The following is a 6,911-nucleotide window of genomic DNA, read 5'->3' as shown; positions in this document are numbered from 1 at the left end:
TATCTGTGGTAAGCGGCAGTGGAGGGATAGGGAAGAAAACTATAGGCATCCAAAGGAGCCTGGCTAGCTCAGTCGGTAGAGCATGAGACTCTTAATCTCAGGGTCGTGGGTTCGAGCCCCACGTTGGGCGAAAACAACTAAAATTGTAGTGCTTTTTGACCAAAAAAATAGAAATTGAAAGTCTCTTTACAATATTTGCAATATTTTCATTGTTAACATGCAATATATGAATGCATGTCTGGATGATGTGTAATGGGGCAATACCATACCTTAATGTATTCACTGTAAAAGAAAAAGTATGTATCATCTTATTATAAAATAAAGTGGAGAAAACACAAATAAGACATTTTTTCACACAGGTTCAGTCAGCTATTTCCTGATATTCTTCAAAGCGTTCTGATATTGACTGGTAATTGTGTTTGATACTTTCTTAGACTATTTCTGCCTCTGGCTGTTGTGTATTTTCTTTCCAAACTCCACCAGAGCCTATGATTGCACAGCATCCTATCTGTGGAAACCGGAAGTGCAGGGATAGGGAAGAAAACTATAGGCATCCAAAGGAGCCCGGCTAGCTCAGTTGGTAGAGCATGAGACTCTTAATCTCAGGGTCGTGGGTTCGAGCCCCACGTTGGGCGAAAACAACTAAAATTTTAGTGCTTTTTGACCAAAAAAATAGAAATTGAAAGTCTCTTTGCAATATTTTCATTGTTAACATGCAATATATGAATGTATGTCTGGATGATTTGTAATGGGGCAATACCATACCTTAATGTATTCACTGTAAAAGAAAAAGTATGTATCATCTTACTATAAAATAAAGTGCAGAAAACACAAATAAGACTTTTTTCCACACAGGTTTAATCGGCTATTTCCTGGTATTCTTCAATGCGTTCTGATATTGACTGGTAATTGTGTTTGATACTTTCTTAGACTATTTCTGCCTCTGGCTGATGTGTATTTTCTTTCCAAACTCCACCAGAGCCTATGATTACACAGCATCCTATCTGTAGAAAACGGCAGTGCAGGGATAGGGAAGAAAACTATAGGCATCCAAAGGAGCCCGACTAGCTCAGTCGGTAGAGCATGAGACTCTTAATCTCAGCGTCGTGGGTTCGAGCCCCATGTTGGGCGAAAACAACTAATATTTTAGTGCTTTATGACCAAAAAAATAGAAATTGAAATTCTCTTTACAATATTTGCAATATTTTGATTGTTAAAATGCAATATATGAATGCATGTCTGGATGATGTGTAATGGGTCAATACCACACCTTAATGTATTCACTGTAAAAGAAAAAGTATGTATCATCTTACTATAAAATAAAGTGGAGAAAACACAAATAAGACTTTTTTCCACACAGGTTTAATCGGCTATTTCCTGATATTCTTCAATGCGTTCTGATATTGACTGGTAATTGTGTTTGATACTTTCTTAGACTATTTCTGCCTCTGGCTGATGTGTATTTTCTTTCCAAACTCCACCAGAGCCTATGATTACACCGCATCCTATCTGTGGAAAACGGCAGTGCAGGGATAGGGTTCGAGCCCCACGTTGGGCGAAAACAACTAAAATTGTAGTGCTTTTTGACCAAAAAAATAGAAATTGAAAGTCTCTTTACAATATTTGCAATATTTTCATTGTTAACATGCAATATATGAATGCATGTCTGGATGATGTGTAATGGGGCAATACCATACCTTAATGTATTCACTGTAAAAGAAAAAGTATGTATCATCTTATTATAAAATAAAGTGGAGAAAACACAAATAAGACATTTTTTCACACAGGTTCAGTCAGCTATTTCCTGATATTCTTCAAAGCGTTCTGATATTGACTGGTAATTGTGTTTGATACTTTCTTAGACTATTTCTGCCTCTGGCTGATGTGTATTTTCTTTCCAAACTCCACCAGAGCCTATGATTGCACAGCATCCTATCTGTGGAAACGGGCAGTGCAGGGATAGGGAAGAAAACTATAGGCATCCAAAAGAGCCAGCCTGGCTAGCTCAGTTGGTAGAGCATGAGACTCTTAATCTCAGGGTCGTGGGTTCGAGCCCCACGTTGGGCGAAAACAACTAAAATTTTAGTGCTTTTTGACCAAAAAAATAGAAATTGAAAGTCTCTTTGCAATATTTTCATTGTTAACATGCAATATATGAATGTATGTCTGGATGATTTGTAATGGGGCAATACCATACCTTAATGTATTCACTGTAAAAGAAAAAGTATGTATCATCTTACTATAAAATAAAGTGCAGAAAACACAAATAAGACTTTTTTCCACACAGGTTTAATCGGCTATTTCCTGGTATTCTTCAATGCGTTCTGATATTGACTGGTAATTGTGTTTGATACTTTCTTAGACTATTTCTGCCTCTGGCTGATGTGTATTTTCTTTCCAAACTCCACCAGAGCCTATGATTACACAGCATCCTATCTGTGGAAAGCGGCAGTGCAGGGATAGGGAAGAAAACTATAGGCATCCAAAGGAGCCCGGCTAGCTCAGTCGGTAGAGCATGAGACTCTTAATCTCAGGGTCGCGTTGGGCGAAAACAACTAAAATTTTAGTGCTTTTTGACCAAAAAAATAGAAATTGAAAGTCTCTATACAATATTTGCAATATTTTCATTGTTAACATGCAATATATGAATGCATGTCTGGATGATGTGTAATGGGGCAATACCATACCTTAATGTATTCACTGTAAAAGAAAAAGTATGCATCATCTTACTATAAAATAAAGTGGAGAAAACACAAATAAGACTTTTTTCCACACAGGTTTAATAGGCTATTTCCTGATATTCTTCAATGCGTTCTGATATTTACTGGTAATTGTGTTTGATACTTTCTTAGACTATTTCTGACTCTTGCTGATGTGTATTTTCTTTCCAAACTCCACCAGAGCCTATGATTACACAGCATCCTATCTGTGGTAAGCGGCAGTGGAGGGATAGGGAAGAAAACTATAGGCATCCAAAGGAGCCTGGCTAGCTCAGTCGGTAGAGCATGAGACTCTTAATCTCAGGGTCGTGGGTTCGAGCCCCACGTTGGGCGAAAACAACTAAAATTGTAGTGCTTTTTGACCAAAAAAATAGAAATTGAAAGTCTCTTTACAATATTTGCAATATTTTCATTGTTAACATGCAATATATGAATGCATGTCTGGATGATGTGTAATGGGGCAATACCATACCTTAATGTATTCACTGTAAAAGAAAAAGTATGTATCATCTTATTATAAAATAAAGTGGAGAAAACACAAATAAGACATTTTTTCACACAGGTTCAGTCAGCTATTTCCTGATATTCTTCAAAGCGTTCTGATATTGACTGGTAATTGTGTTTGATACTTTCTTAGACTATTTCTGCCTCTGGCTGATGTGTATTTTCTTTCCAAACTCCACCAGAGCCTATGATTGCACAGCATCCTATCTGTGGAAACCGGCAGTGCAGGGATAGGGAAGAAAACTATAGGCATCCAAAAGAGCCAGCCTGGCTAGCTCAGTTGGTAGAGCATGAGACTCTTAATCTCAGGGTCGTGGGTTCGAGCCCCACGTTGGGCGAAAACAACTAAAATTGTAGTGCTTTTTGACCAAAAAAATAGAAATTGAAAGTCTCTACAATATTTGCAATATTTTCATTGTTAACATGCAATATATGAATGCATGTCTGGATGATGTGTAATGGGGCAATACCATACCTTAATGTATTCACTGTAAAAGAAAAAGTATGTATCATCTTATTATAAAATAAAGTGGAGAAAACACAAATAAGACTTTTTTTCACACAGGTTCAGTCAGCTATTTCCTGATATTCTTCAAAGCGTTCTGATATTGACTGGTAATTGTGTTTGATACTTTCTTAGACTATTTCTGCCTCTGGCTGTTGTGTATTTTCTTTCCAAACTCCACCAGAGCCTATGATTGCACAGCATCCTATCTGTGGAAACCGGAAGTGCAGGGATAGGGAAGAAAACTATAGGCATCCAAAGGAGCCCGGCTAGCTCAGTTGGTAGAGCATGAGACTCTTAATCTCAGGGTCGTGGGTTCGAGCCCCACGTTGGGCGAAAACAACTAAAATTTTAGTGCTTTTTGACCAAAAAAATAGAAATTGAAAGTCTCTTTGCAATATTTTCATTGTTAACATGCAATATATGAATGTATGTCTGGATGATTTGTAATGGGGCAATACCATACCTTAATGTATTCACTGTAAAAGAAAAAGTATGTATCATCTTACTATAAAATAAAGTGCAGAAAACACAAATAAGACTTTTTTCCACACAGGTTTAATCGGCTATTTCCTGGTATTCTTCAATGCGTTCTGATATTGACTGGTAATTGTGTTTGATACTTTCTTAGACTATTTCTGCCTCTGGCTGATGTGTATTTTCTTTCCAAACTCCACCAGAGCCTATGATTACACAGCATCCTATCTGTGGAAAGCGGCAGTGCAGGGATAGGGAAGAAAACTATAGGCATCCAAAGGAGCCCGGCTAGCTCAGTTGGTAGAGCATGAGACTCTTAATCTCAGGGTCGTGGGTTCGAGCCCCACGTTGGGCAAAAACAACTAAAATTTTAGTGCTTTTTGACCAAAAAAATAGAAATTGAAAGTCTCTTTACAATATTTGCAATATTTTGATTGTTAACATGCAATATATGAATGCATGTCTGGGTGATGTGTAATGGGGCAATACCACACCTTAATGTATTCACTGTAAAAGAAAAAGTATGTATCATCTTACTATAAAATAAAGTGGAGAAAACACAAATAAGACTTTTTTCCACACAGGTTTAATCGGCTATTTCCTGATATTCTTCAATGCGTTCTGATATTGACTGGTAATTGTGTTTGATACTTTCTTAGACTATTTCTGCCTCTGGCTGATGTGTATTTTCTTTCCAAACTCCACCAGAACCTATGATTACACAGCATCCTATCTGTGGAAAGCGGCTGTGCAGGGATAGGGAAGAAAACTATAGGCATCCAAAGGAGCCCGGCTAGCTCAGTCGGTAGAGCATGAGACTCTTAATCTTCGGGTCGTGGGTTCGAGCCCCACGTTGGGCGAAAACAACTAAAATTGTAGTGCTTTTTGACCAAAAAAATACATCCTATCTGTGGAAAACGGCAGTGCAGGGATAGGGAAGAAAACTATGGGCATCCAAAGGAGCCCGGCTTGCTCAGTCGGTAGCGCATGAGACTCTTAATCTCAGGGTCGTGGGATCGAGCCCCACGTTGGGCGAAAACAACTAAAATTTTAGTGCTTTTTGACCAAAAAAATAGAAATTGAAAGTCTCTTTACAATATTTGCAATATTTTGATTGTTAACATGCAATATATGAATGCATGTCTGGATGATGTGTAAAGGGGCAATACAACACCTTAATGTATTCACTGTAAAAGAAAAAGTATGTATCATCTTACTATAAAATAAAGTGGAGAAAACACAAATAAGACTTTTTTCCACACAGGTTTAATCGGCTATTTCCTGATATTCTTCAATGCGTTCTGATATTGACTGGTAATTGTGTTTGATACTTTCTTAGACTATTTCTGCCTCTGGCTGATGTGTATTTTCTTTCCAAACTCCACCAGAGCCTATGATTACACAGCATCCTATCTGTGGAAAGCGGCAGTGCAGGGATAGGGAAGAAAACTATAGGCATCCAAAGGAGCCCGGCTAGCTCAGTCGGTAGACCATGAGACTCTTAATCTCAGGGTCGTGGGTTCGAGCCCCACGTTGGGCGAAAACAACTAAAATTGTAGAGCTTTTTGACCAAAAAAATACATCCTATCTGTGGAAAACGGCAGTGCAGGGATAGGGAAGAAAACTATAGGCATCCAAAGGAGCCCGGCTAGCTCAGTCGGTAGAGCATGAGACTCTTAATCTCAGGGTCGTGGGTTCAAGCCCCACGTTGGGCGAAAACAACTAAAATTTTAGTGCTTTTTGACCAAAAAAATAGAAATTGAAAGTCTCTTTACAATATTTGCAATATTTTCATTGTTAACATGCAATATATGAATGCATGTCTGGATGATGTGTAATGGGGCAATACCACACCTTAATGTATTCACTGTAAAAGAAAAAGTATGTATCATCTTACTATAAAATAAAGTGGAGAAAACACAAATAAGACTTTTTTCCACACAGGTTTAATCGGCTATTTCCTGATATTCTTCAATGCGTTCTGATATTGACTGGTAATTGTGTTTGATACTTTCTTAGACTATTTCTGCCTCTGGCTGATGTGTATTTTCTTTCCAAACTCCACCAGAGCCTATGATTACACAGCATCCTATCTGTGGAAAACGGCAGTGCAGGGATAGGGAAGAAAACTATAGGCATCCAAAGGAGCCCAGCTAGCTCAGTCGGTAGAGCATGAGACTCTTAATCTCAGGGTCGTGGGTTCGAGCCCCACGTTGGGCGAAAACAACTAAAATTTTAGTGCTTTTTGACCAAAAAAATAGAAATTGAAAGTCTCTTTACAATATTTGCAATATTTTGATTGTTAACATGCAATATATGAATGCATGTCTGGATGATGTGTAATGGGGCAATACCACACCTTAATGTATTCACTGTAAAAGAAAAAGTATGTATCATCTTACTATAAAATAAAGTGGAGAAAACACAAATAAGACTTTTTTCCACACAGGTTTAATCGGCTATTTCCTGATATTCTTCAATGCGTTCTGATATTGACTGGTAATTGTGTTTGATACTTTCTTAGACTATTTCTACCTCTGGCTGATGTGTATTTTCTTTCCAAACTCCACCAGAGCCTATGATTACACAGCATCCTATCTGTGGAAAACGGCAGTGCAGGGATAGGGAAGAAAACTATAAGCATCCAAAGGAGCCTGGCTAGCTCAGTTGGTAGAGCATGAGACTCTTAATCTCAGGGTCGTGGG

General features: G+C 38.1%; 4 non-coding genes across 4 annotated transcripts; all 4 read left to right on the top strand.

Moving 5' to 3' along the window:
* The first annotated feature begins 562 nt into the window (after positions 1-562).
* On the top strand, positions 563-635 carry TRNAK-CUU (transfer RNA lysine (anticodon CUU)). The gene has a single exon. It is a non-coding gene; the product is annotated as a tRNA-Lys (tRNA).
* Positions 636-3,992: 3,357 nt separating this feature from the next.
* TRNAK-CUU (transfer RNA lysine (anticodon CUU)) lies at positions 3,993-4,065 on the top strand. The gene has a single exon. It is a non-coding gene; the product is annotated as a tRNA-Lys (tRNA).
* Positions 4,066-4,488: 423 nt separating this feature from the next.
* Positions 4,489-4,561, top strand: TRNAK-CUU (transfer RNA lysine (anticodon CUU)). The gene has a single exon. It is a non-coding gene; the product is annotated as a tRNA-Lys (tRNA).
* Positions 4,562-6,353: 1,792 nt separating this feature from the next.
* Positions 6,354-6,426, top strand: TRNAK-CUU (transfer RNA lysine (anticodon CUU)). The gene has a single exon. It is a non-coding gene; the product is annotated as a tRNA-Lys (tRNA).
* The last annotated feature ends 485 nt before the right edge of the window (positions 6,427-6,911 follow it).

Source organism: Ambystoma mexicanum, chromosome 4q (genome assembly GCF_040938575.1).
Source record: "Ambystoma mexicanum isolate Mex_15411 chromosome 4q, UKY_AmexF1_1, whole genome shotgun sequence".
In the NCBI taxonomy this organism is placed as follows: domain Eukaryota; kingdom Metazoa; phylum Chordata; class Amphibia; order Caudata; family Ambystomatidae; genus Ambystoma; species Ambystoma mexicanum.
The sequence above is the reverse complement of the archived record's forward strand: the minus strand, read 5'-3'. Positions and strand labels throughout refer to the sequence as shown.